We start from the raw sequence: 12,140 nt of genomic DNA, 5'->3' as shown, positions 1-12,140 counted from the left end.
AGTTCAAGCCCTGGTACCAAAAAAAAAAAAAAAAAAAAAAAGGGGAGGCGAGAAAAGTAGCAAGAGACGCGCCGGGCTGGAGACACCAGCAGCGGCCACCACAGCGGAGCCAAGCCAGACTCGGGCGGGCTCCTTGGCGACAGGGAGACCAGGCGAGCGCTGGCGGCCTGGAGTGGCCTCCGATGCGGCGCAGCGTGAAGAGGCTTACAGACTCCACCAGGACAGTCCCCTAGTGCACTTTACACGGGCGAGGAAGTCCCGGGATGGCCTCCCTGCCCCGCGCCCCCGGGATGCGTCCCCGCGTCTGGAACTCAGGGACAGGTGTACCCTCTGCCGCCTCCCCGCACCGCGTCTGCGAAGGAGGAGACTGCAGGACTCACAGGGGAGGTCCCTTTGCTTCCGAACCCCAGATTGAGAAGTCTCCAGGACTATAGGGGCAGATTGGTTATCTCCCGAACGGACTCTACCTCACTGGTCTGGAAGTCCTCCGAAGAAGTCACTCTTTTCCAAAGGAATTTGTTTTCGTGCTTGTGTAATAAAAGCCAGAATTTGCTTGCTCTTTAACCCCCGCCTTCATTTTTCTTTTTGACTGCCACCCCTCTTTCTGGACCGAAGATCAAACATTTTTTGTGATGTTGCACTAGTTTGTGCTCAGGGTATTCTGAATCCCACTCGTTTCTGAATTTTTACTGAATTTCAAAGCTTTGACCAAGGATTTTTTTTTTTTTTGAGAGGTTCAAGCTTGACTGTTAGTAATGCAAGAATTTATATGGCTTTGATTTTCATGGGCTCAGTGATTACAAACAAAAGAGATGTAAAGTCCAATTGCTTAACGTTTTAAAGGTGTTTCTAAAAGATTTTATATTGAAGTTTAATGTTTATATTTACTGAGCTCCTAAAGTAAATGGTAGCATACTCATACAAAGTTTTGTTTATGAAAAGTTGACTTGTTGAATTCTTTTTTAATTGAATAAAAATTGAAGTGCATTGAAACCACATGGCTTGTGATTGGGGGAAAAAAGAATCGTGAAGAACTGGTGGTGTTGCAGGAATGACTGGAATTCAATTGGAGATAATCTGGCAACATGTCCTGGTCATACATAAAAATCCAAGAATGTTAATGAGAAGATAATAATTTTAAAATTGAAGTCACATAGGAGAGATGAATGTGTGTAAACGTTATGAATAAAGTGACAAACAGAATACCCATTAGAAACCTCAACATGATCTATAGAGAAGGGTGGGGACATTTCTTGGTATCAAGTAACTGGTTGAAGTTACTTTGGGCAAAATAGATCCCTTTGTTTTTATTGTTGGATAACAAGAAATGCCAAGACTAGTATTCAACACATTTGTAAACATTATGACAATTAGTTGACATTTTTGTCCTGTGAATTTTCTTTTTTTCCATTCATAGTTACCTTTGCAGTCTTTGTTTGATAGCTGAAGGCCACAGAAATCAAACAGGTAAGCCACCCAGAGTACTGACCCTTATTTTACACTTTTGTAATAGTGTGTATACCATATAACCTAGTGTGGAATTCTTGATTATCCAAGTGCCTTTGGTCAATGGTGGCAGCTAGACTTACTGGTTATTAGACAGTGATGCCACAGCCAGCTTTTACTGCAATACCTAAAGGGTCAAGTAGTGTTTTTGTACCACAATTATTTCAAATTCAAGTATTCTGCCATGTAACTATCCAAACTGGGCTGGAACTTGGAAACCCTCAGTACAAAGGTTTAATCTCTGCTTGGCAGCTTATTAGGAGAATAATGAGAGTTGTGATTTTTACTCTTGTTTTCCTAGAATTCAAATGGCATAGCTTTCTGAAATAATTATTTTAAGTTTAATAGTCCATAGTAGAAATGTTGTGACTTTCATTTCAGTATTCTTGTTTTGAAAAAAAATCATATATATATATATATATATATATATATATATATATATATATATAACTTTATGCCAGTTTCCCAGTAAGCCTCATAGTCTTTTATTCACTACTCAATGATGATGCATCCTTACAAACACTGTCATATGGGTAAATAAAAAAGTGAATAATTACTTAGAAGATGGAGAGTGTTAAATTATAGTTGTGTGATAGGAAGCTGAGACATTTTTGGGTTATTAGCTTCCATTGCCAATTGTATTTCATACACATAGGAGTTTTCTTTCCAAAAATATATTGTTAACTTTTATAGCTAACTAGCACCTGAAAAAAATGTATTGTACCATTTCACTATTGTATATAGTTTTATAATAATTTTTAAAGTAAATCCAATGGCCATATTAGAATGTAATTTCAACATGTAGCTTATCTAGATAGTTTTCCTGAGGATTTTGAAATTAGCTGAGAATAACTTTTCTCAGCACACAACTGAAACATAACCAGTGACACCTTGCATTTGTTTTAACTGATATTCTTGACATTTTTTTCCTCTTATGCCTTGTTACTTTAGTGCACTTGAATGTGTCTAAATGCTTTTTTGGCTTATTTGGGTTATCTGATTTCAGTTTGAATCTGATTGCCCATCTTGAAGTCAATATGGTTCATGTGGACTATTAAATAATGCCGTTTCTAGTTTGTGAAGTAAGATGTAAGAAATATTTTTGCCAAGTTTTCTTTAGCAAAACCTATCTTGCAACTTCTAAAATGTGGAGAAACATCTGATATAGTTGACTAGTATATTAATAGGAAAGTGAAAGTATTTTATGATTACCTTTGGGCAGAGTGTGAAAAGAAACTTGGCATAGTGGCCTTTATGGTGAGGCATCCATTAATTGTTTCAGAAGTGAGTCTGTAGCTTAGCTTGTGTATAGTTTTTTTTTTTAAAGAAGTCCTATTTGTTTGTTCTCTTGCCTTCATTTATATCTCATATGACACAAGTAGAGGAGGAAGCTAGGAGGAATTTTATCACCTTGATATATTTCTGTTTGATTTTTGACTTTTGGGTGCCTAAATGTGACTGGCACAACAAATAATCTTTTTTGGTATTTTTTACATTCCTTCCTAACAACCAGCAACTCATTTTCTATGTCACTAAAACCAGTAATGTCATGATTCTGAGGGCAAGCTTCATCATTGATAGTGCAAAGTGTTGCTGTTGTGGCGTGTATTTATTTTTGTTTGAGTACACTATTAGACAAGTGTAACTTAAGCTAGTGGCACATACTTGTTGATTTGCTATGAGCAAATGTTAGTACTATTTTTCAGAAAACTTTTCAATAAAATCTTTTAAAATCATTGAATACAAAAAGTCTGAGCACTTTTGAACTCAAAAGGTTTTTTTTTTTTGGTTGTTTTAAGGGTTGGGTTGCCACAGCACTCTTTAAATTGATAATTTTTAATGATTATATATACCTAACATTTGCTTTATTGGTGTGTTGAAATATTTTTTTGATAAACTGTTATGTCTTAATTGCATTAGAAAGCAATTGTTTGTAGTGGAACTGAAGTGTTTCCCTGGGCAGTTTAATGTGCATATGATTAATATTTACAATTTGGTTGTACTTTGCTTTTTAACTTATTAACTGTAAATAAATTTTAGAGAATAAAAAAAAGAAAAAAGAATTCCAAAGATGTTTAGAGAGCCTGAGATAGTCATTACATTTGTACTCTAAGAAAGAGTAGGAAAAAGGGCAGAAAGTATTAACAAAGTAAGTTGACTGTACACATACTGCACACTTGATGCTTTAAAATATGAGCTATTTTCACTTAATTGCTCAAATCAGTTAGTCACATTTGTTTTTTAACAGCCTCTACCCTTGGTATTCCCATACATGTCTGCATTCCAGAACCTGATTATTTTATGTTTTCTAGAAGTAGGCCTGGGTGGATGAGTTGTATTTAATTCAACTAAGTTGTATTTAATTCCTGAAGCATTTCTCATGATTTTAGAGTTCTAAAGTAGACCGTGAATAAACCAGTGGCTATGTACATAAAATGTTAAATATTTCTGTATGTGTTCTAAACTAACTCAAAAGGAAGTAGTTCTGTTTATAGTAGTTTAAGCACAATATCAAGGCTCAGAACCCTATTAATACCTAAAGGAACCTTGATACTGATTTCCAGAGCTATTAATTGCTGCCCAAGGCAGCAAGAGCCACCCTATTGCCCGACAGTAAAGGTCAAATATACAACTCAATCAATCCACAGCAATTATACATAGCTTAACTCAAATCATCATCTCAATGGTTCGCTGGCCGTCACCTTTCAAACATTCCCTCTGGCAAATGCCAGGCATCATTCTGACTGGGCTGTGGCTCTCAACAATGCCAGGTCAAGAATGTCATCTATTCTACATAGCAAATCATAAAACAAGCAATAAAATCACCTACTCTGAAATCCCACTTACAAGTCAGATTATATTGCTTTTTTTTCTGTCTGGACACATTACTTCTATGTGATATTTTTTTTTTCAGGTCACATTTTGCATCGTGAATATTGGACAAAAGGTCAAACAATGTGTTCATCAGATTCTTTCTGTTATGATGGAAGCATCCATTCAGCCTATCACACGGACTGTCCGCATCTACCCTGATTTCACATGGAATGATCAGGTAGAAGTGGAAAATATCTATATCTATATTAAACTAAAATGTCTGTACCTCAGATTTTACTACACCTCCCTACATCTTTCCTCAGAGAGCCTAGGGAACTTAACATTGCATCACTGGACACTATTTTAGTGGTTTCAAATCCATGAGAACTTTGCCATTTATTTTTGCCCTCTCTATTGACTCTCATTTTTGCTTACCAAAAATCCATTTTTAAATCATGATGTCTCTCAAAATACTGTTCTCTCCTTTTCTTAAACATTAGACTTGTATAAAAGGTATTCTACATTTTCTTTCTTGTCACCAGTTTCTTTTCTGCTGAGACCACTTCCTCAAGGATCTCTAATATCTGATTGACCAGTTGCCATAACCAGCAGATTTTTCAGTTATTTTTCTTCTCTGATTAGATAGCATTTTATACGGAGCCTCTTCCCTAGAATGTCCTTTCTTGATTCTTATCATGTTTCTATTTCTACTTTTATTCCTCCTTTTCCTGCTTGAATACTTAGATGATCTTCAATATCTTATATGTGTTTACCAACATACTGGTAAACATACATGTAAAAACCTACTTTGTATCCTCTTATTCTATCAATAGTTTTTCAGATATATCTTTTGACTAGTTACTGTGTTAGAAATTGTACATACAAAAGGCAAATAGAACTCAGTCTTCAGTTTCAAAAAACTAACTGGGGAAGGCAAGTAAATCAGAAACTGCTATTCTGGGTCTTTTGTTTTTCCATATGAATTTCATGATTGCTTTATCTATTTCTACAGCAATTCTAAGCAGGAAGTGTGAATCTGGAGGTATAGCGATACCAGAGCTCAAACTGTACTATAAAGCAATAGTAACAAAAACAGCATGGTACTGGTACCAAAACAGGCAGGTGGACCAATGGTACAGAATAGAGGACACAGAGACTAATCCACAAAGTTACAACTATCTTATATTTGATAAAGGGGCTAAAAACATGCAATGGAGGAAGGATAGCATCTTCAATAAATGGTGTTGGGAAAATTGGAAATCCATATGCAACAAAATGAAATTGAATCCCTTTCTCTCGCCAGCCACAAAAGTTAACTCAAAATGGATCAAGGAGCTAGATATAAAAACAGAGACACTGCGTCTGATAGAAGAAAAAGTTGGCTATGATCTACATATTGTGGGGTCGGGCTCCAAATTCCTTAATAGAACGCCCATAGCCCAAGAGTTAATAACAAGAATAAACAAATGGGACCTACTTAAACTAAAAAGTTTTTTCTCAGCAAGAGAAACAGTAAAAGAGGTAAATAGAGAGCCTACATCCTGGGAACAAATTTTTACCCCTCACACCTCAGATAGAGCCCTAATATCCAGAATGTACAAAGAACTCAAAAAATTAAACAATAAGATAACAAATAATCCAATCAACAAATGGGCCAAGGACCTGAACAGACACTTCTCAGAGGAGGACATACAATCAATCCACAAGCACATGAGAAAATGCTCACCATCTCTAGCAATCAGAGAAATGCAAATCAAAACCACCCTAAGATACCATTTCACTCCTGTAAGATTGGCAGCCATTATGAAGTCAAACAACAATAAGTGTTGGCGAGGATGTGGGGAAAAGGGCACACTTGTTCACTGCTGGTGGGACTGCAAAATGGTGAGGCCAATTTGGAAAGCAGTATGGAGATTCCTGGGAAAGCTGGGAATGGATCCACCATTTGACCCAGCTATTGCCCTTCTTGGACTATTCCCTGAGGCCCTTAAAAGAGCACACTATACGGATACGGCCACATCAATGATTATAGCAGCACAATTCACAATAGCTAGACTGTGGAACCAACCTAGATGCCCTTCAATAGACGAGTGGATAAAAAAATTGTGGCAGCTATACACAATGGAGTATTATGCAGCACTAAGAAACGACAAAATCATAGAATTTGCAGGGAAATGGATGGCATTAGAGCAGATTATGCTAAGTGAAGCTAGCCAAGCCCTAAAAAACAAATGTCAAATGTCTTCTTTGATATAAAGAGAGCCACTAAGAATAGAACAGGAAGGAAGAGCATGAGGAAAAGACTACCAGTAAACTAAGACGAATGGGGGGAGAGAAAGGAAGAGAGAAGGGAAAACATGGAAATGGTAGGAGACCTTCAGTGATACACAAAATTATAAGAGGTTATGAGGGGAAAGGGGGTGGGGGAAAAAAAGGGGAGAGAACTGAACAACAGCAGAGGAGGTAGAGAGGGAAGATGGGAGGGGAGGGGAGGGGAGGGGGGATAGTAGGGGTTAGGAAAGGTAGCAGAATACAACAGTCACTAATATGCCATTATGTAAAAACGTGAGTATGTAACAGAAGTGAGTCTGTATTATGTATTTGGGGAGTTCAAATCTCAATTGAGTCGAATGTATGAAAGATGATATGTCTTGAGCTCTGTAATGTTTTGAACAATCAATAAAAAAAATAATAAAAAAAAAAATCAGAAACTGTATATAACAATGCTTACATCAAGTAGTCTTATAAAATTTTAGTTAAATTTATTTGGATACTTCCTATATTAGTTAACATTTGTACATCTTTAATGTAAATGAATTTTGTTCAGCAGTGTGTTCTAAAATCACCCATCTATGTTTTATTTTAATTCCACATTGTCATTAAAGCATTCAGACCTTTAATTCCTAAAGCATTCCTAATTCCTATTTTTCTCACAGTATATGAGCACTAGTTGATAACACTAAATTACAGTTAATATTTTTATAAATATGAAATTTTATATAAAATATAAAATTATATTTAAGTATAAGCTCATATTTGAAATTTTTGATTGTTTTTAAAGGAATGGAAGTTTCATTATTTTTGCACATGGTTTTCTACTATTGCTATTCATAATACATCCTAATTTAGTTTTATTAATTAATAGGAGAAAGTACTTGATTGTTTTTATAATTAACTCTCTTATAATGCTATTAGCTTCAAGAATGTAAAACCTAACTTGCCTCAGTCTGATTTACGTAAGGTAATATATCCTTTTGTACAATAAAAGGTCCACAGATCAGATGGGCCCTAAGGAGGGTCCAGTCTTGAGGTTAATAGTATTGTTCAAGGCCCAAGATCTTTCCACTTCTTTGCTCTGCTCACACTGTTCCTAAATGTTTTCCTGCTTCTCTTTCACTGTTAATGGAGTAAGGGGAACACATACCCACTTCCTCAGCCCACAACATAAACTGTAAGCCCTCTTTCCACAAATACATGCCCCCCCCAGTCTAACTATGCCAAGTGTTTGTTATGGACTTCTCCTTTACTATAGATATTGTCAGGAGAATGCCATGAGCTGATTGGCTTTATGTGAATTAAAATTATCCCAGGTGTTATGGTTTAAATGTGGTGTCCCCCAAAAGCTCATGTGAGATAGTGCAAGAAGATTTGGAGGAGAAATGATTTGGATGTGATCTCCTTTTCATGAGTCCCTGAGGAAAAAGTGAATACTGAACAGTATTGGACCATATAAGGCAAAAAGAGAGATTGGCTTATATAAACAAAATATGATATACGTGTCCAGTAGAATATTATTTGACAATAAAAGGAAGCAAAGTACTGATGCAGCTTAAAACATGGATGAACTACAAAAATAGTATGGTAAGTTTAAAAAGCCAGTCACAGAAGACCATATGTTATATTATTCCATTTAACAAAGTGTTTAGAATAGCCATGTCCATACTTCTAATGAATATAAGTACTCTCATGGAGGTGATAAAAATGTTCTAAAATTAGATTATGTTCATAGTTGTACAACTTTGTAAATATTTTAAAACCATTGAACTGTATACTTTAAATGAGTGAACTTTGTTTTATAAATTATATATCAAAAAAGTTGTTAGACTAATAGGTGCTGATATGTAAACAGTACTGTTACTTGAGTTATGATTTTCATAGTACTAGGATAATTTTTCTTCTAGGTCCATGGGACAGTAGGAGAACCCTGGTGGATTTGGGTGGAAGATCCTACAAATGATCGTATTTATCATTCAGAGTATTTTCTAGCTCTTAAAAAAACAGGTGAATATAATCTTATTATTTAGCTATCATAAAAAAATATATAAACAATTTTTGTTTTTTACTATCTCTCTGATTTCAGAGTGCCATGAAAGTTTTGTTATGTTCTGTTTTCCTGTTTTGTTTCAAAGGAACATGGAGATTCAGTGTGACAATATTGATTATTCAGTTTGATCCTAGTTCAAGAAATTCATTTATAATTTTTACCATGGTTTAAGGCATGGCTTCTAGAGGCATGGAATATATAAAATAAGGGGGGTAAAATAATTTCCTGCAAAATAATAAATTGCTTATTGAAAAGATCATTCCTTGTAAAATTATCTGTAAAGACTCAATTGTTGCTGCATCTTTAACTCATTTTTTATTTGTAATTTCTCTTTTTATCAAAGAGAAAGCAAGCTACCGATTGAAAATGTTGAGTAGATAGCAAAAGTATTTTATAGCAATATTTTGTTTTCATGCATTTATCTTCTTGATAACTATGTAACCTATATATTTTAAGAGATTTCAGATATTCCACTTAAGATACTGATCAGATTTAAAGAAAAATATTAAGTAAATAATAATATGGTACTTGAAATTATAGAAATCATGAAATAATTGCATGAATCATGTTTGGGAAATTCTTATAATGAATCAAACTGGTAACATGTCATAATGATAACATATATATAAATAATATAAAGTTAGTATAATTTTTTACCTTCTGTTATGTCAAATAATCCTCAGAAGGAAATCACCTACAAGTTACTGTAGTACCTGAATATCTGAGCTATTTAGAAATACAACATAGTTTATTTTTATTACATCTGGTATAGATACTATTAAGAATTGACTACTAAGAACTTTATTTATTTTAGACTTTATTTCACATTAGGTCATTAGTAAAGAAGCTCAACTACTGGTATTTGCAATCCCTATTTTTGAGCCTTTGCCTTCCCAATACTATATCCAAGCAGTTTCTGATAGATGGTTAGGAGCAGAGGCTGTTTGATTATCAGCTTCCAACATCTGATTCTACCAGACAGGCATCAGCCCCATACAGGTAACAAATTGAACATTAATGTGTTGATGTGAATTATTGACTTCCCAAAATTGTTATTTTAATTAATGTTGACAAGTATAAAGTTGTTTTATTCTGAATCAAAGTCCAACTTACTTGACAAAATTGTTTCTAAACTGTATGTTCAAAATTTTCAAAATCAAATATGTATATGTAGATAGTCAAATTGTGGACCTTTAATTTTTGTTTATTTAAGCTCCAAAAGCATTAAAGTAGGCTTAGTCAATTCTGATAATCATAGTAATGAGGAGAGTTACTATTTCTGAGTTACTGGACTTTCATCTGTACATATAATCATTATTTCTCCATATAGCCTTCCTTTTTCATTGCAATTGTCATTTATCATTTAATCTGTATTCTCTGTGAAAGTTTTGAGAGATCTCTTTTTTCTTACATTTAGTCCAATTCACATAAACTTAATTCTAGTACAGGTTATCTTTTATCCAAAATTTTTAAAACCCGAAGTGTTTCAAATTTCACATTTTTTTTTTTAGATTTTGGAATGTTTGTATATATATAACAAATTATTAAAAGAGATATATAGTAAGAGCATTCAGCAGCATTTTTTATTGTTATAATGTATAAACTCTAGGTTTTCATAAAATGAACAAATGCCTTTCTATTTTGATTTATTAAAAAAGCAAAATTTCATGAATAAATCTTTGCAGTGATACTTTCAAGTACCCCTGAAATCTATTTCAAAAACATCTTGAAACTAGTATACTAATTTCATGTTTTGAGAATTCATAATTGATGAGTATTGATTTTCATAGGTCCTTAATTTACTTTACAGACGTAAATTAGGAGTCAAATTTTCTTTCCCATGTATATTTCAGACAAACTGCTTGACTTTTCAGAATAAAAATGTTATTCTGACTACTTTAAATAGCATCCTACTTGACAGTCCTTTCAGAAGTGAAAGAAAACCTAAATATGACTTTATAATCTTTCATTTTGTCAAATGTAACCTTATTTATACTATTCATTGAGATATTCTTTATACTACATCTCAATTTCTCTTTGATATCTTGGCATAGCAAAACCAAAAAAATTTATCAAAATAGAATGATATTGAGACTGTATAATCTAGTAATCTCCTTATTGCAGAGGGTCTTTCTGGTCTTATTTCATCAAATGTGTTTATGTGATATCTAGAATCACATAAGTTCAAAATATGTGGAATTGATGATGTTTTAACTTAAAATATATGCTTCCAATATCATTGCTAGGTTTCTTTCTTTCATTAAAGTACGTAATTCCACATATATTAGCATTATATGTTAATGCCAATTTAATAATTTTTTTTCTTAAGCAACCAAATACATATCAACTTATTTATATAATTAGCTGATGTAGTATAAACATACCAGCTAGGTAAAATCACTGTAATATATTATCTTAATTTAAAATTGTCAATAACTGTGCATTTGACATTGTACAATGTTTAATTTTTAGTCTTTTATTTAAAAAAAATATGTTTGATTAACATCGCATGCCTTATCATGCAATGTCTTCCTCCTTCCTGGATTTCCAGAGCTATGGAAAATTTAAACAATCATAATCAGACATAGAGAGTATGAAGTTAGCTCTCAGCTATCCTTGTAATGGAATAGAGCAATGGGTGGGGAAAAGATAACTTCTTAAAGTCGTCTTTTTATTTTGTTTTTGTTTTTTTTCCTTTAGGGACAAGGTACCCAGGATTGAACCCAAAGGGCACTTAACCACTGAAGCACATCCCCAGTCTTTTTATTATTATTATTATTTTGAGAGATAGGATATCACTAAATTCCTGAGGCTGTCTTTCAACTTGGGATCTTTCTGTCTCAGCCTCTGAGCTGCTGGAATTACAGGCCTGTGCCACCATGCCCAACTAAGTTAGTTTTTGATTTTAAGTATATTTTTTAGAAGAAAATTTACCATATTTTTCATTTTGCAACCATACTATAAAGGTGAGATCAAGGTGTCCTCCTAACTGATTTTTTTATATCTTCTTTTTTAAGCTTTGTAATAATTATCTAATTTCTTCAGCACCCAGTCCATATAATGAGAAGCAACCAAATCTAGTGTCTTTTAATACATAAATTTATTTTACAGACATAAATTTCTCCAATGATTAGTGTAAGTAAGAAGACCTGTACCCTTTAAGGAGAGTTTTTGTTTTGTTTTGTTTTGTTTTACTCAGTCATGCTGTGTTCTGAAACTACTATCCTTGTTCCTTCCTGAATAAGGCTAAATTCATTTTTGTTTCCATTGGCTGTACCAAAAGATCCCTCAGCTACTCAGTATTGGTCAGTGTGTAGCAGATCAAATCTGTTGTTAGTGACCCTTCCAATACTGCTCTTTACAAATACTTTTCATTGATTTATTTTTGTACCATAACATACATACTTTCATGTACTTTTATTCAAGTTATTTCCCCTTTTGGAAGAGAAATATATAGTTGGTTTATAGGGGATTCTTCAATAAAAGTGTTTTATTT

General features: G+C 33.7%; 1 pseudogene across 1 annotated transcript in view; it reads left to right on the top strand.

Annotated features, from left to right (window-relative positions):
- The window catches only part of LOC144374621 (activating signal cointegrator 1 complex subunit 3-like), a 37,039-nt pseudogene that overhangs the window by 4,402 nt on the left and 20,497 nt on the right, over nt 1–12,140 (top strand). The window contains exons 2-3 of the transcript XR_013433975.1: nt 4,421–4,558; nt 8,502–8,601. The product of XR_013433975.1 is annotated as an activating signal cointegrator 1 complex subunit 3-like (transcript). The remainder of the gene's footprint in view (nt 1–4,420; nt 4,559–8,501; nt 8,602–12,140) is intronic.

This window comes from Ictidomys tridecemlineatus, unplaced genomic scaffold (assembly GCF_052094955.1).
Source record: "Ictidomys tridecemlineatus isolate mIctTri1 unplaced genomic scaffold, mIctTri1.hap1 Scaffold_78, whole genome shotgun sequence".
NCBI lineage: Eukaryota > Metazoa > Chordata > Mammalia > Rodentia > Sciuridae > Ictidomys > Ictidomys tridecemlineatus.
Note: the sequence above shows the minus strand (reverse complement) of the source record. Positions and strands in the feature narration are given on the sequence as shown.